The 380-nt window shown below is 31.6% G+C and overlaps 1 protein-coding gene across 1 annotated transcript in view; it reads right to left on the bottom strand.

The window, feature by feature from the left end:
* Positions 1-6: 6 nt before the first annotated feature.
* Positions 7-380, bottom strand: part of LOC119585863 — a gene marked incomplete at its 5' end in the record, with an annotated part of 972 nt that continues 598 nt past the window's right edge. Inside the window, 1 exon segment of the mRNA XM_037934595.1 lies at positions 7-380.

The raw sequence follows: 380 nt of genomic DNA, 5'->3' as shown, positions 1-380 counted from the left end.
GTATTTCCTAATCGAACCAAAAGCACTACAAAGCCATTTAGCACATTTGTTAAGAACAGAAGTTTGTTCCATCACTAAAAATGTCTTGTCATTAAGAGAATTTACCTCTAAATTTTGTATGCTTCACTTTTTAAGTCTGTTTCTTAAATCACTTCTGTCTTCAACATCAGAATATCCAATATCAACACTTTTTTAATGAAATGTTACCAGTACTAATATTAATCTCAACATTTGCCTCGAACGTAACTATATAAATATAATTGTCGTGTTGATAGTTTTTACTACTGGGATGATAATCATAATCGCTGACTATGAGAGCTCAGGTTGTAGGTTCACTTCAACAACAACAAATAAATGCTTTAGTAACATGAACCTGCGTT

The sequence above is a fragment of the Penaeus monodon genome, chromosome 20 (assembly GCF_015228065.2).
Source record: "Penaeus monodon isolate SGIC_2016 chromosome 20, NSTDA_Pmon_1, whole genome shotgun sequence".
In the NCBI taxonomy this organism is placed as follows: Eukaryota; Metazoa; Arthropoda; class Malacostraca; order Decapoda; family Penaeidae; genus Penaeus; species Penaeus monodon.
This window is presented reverse-complemented; position numbering and strand designations above follow the sequence as displayed.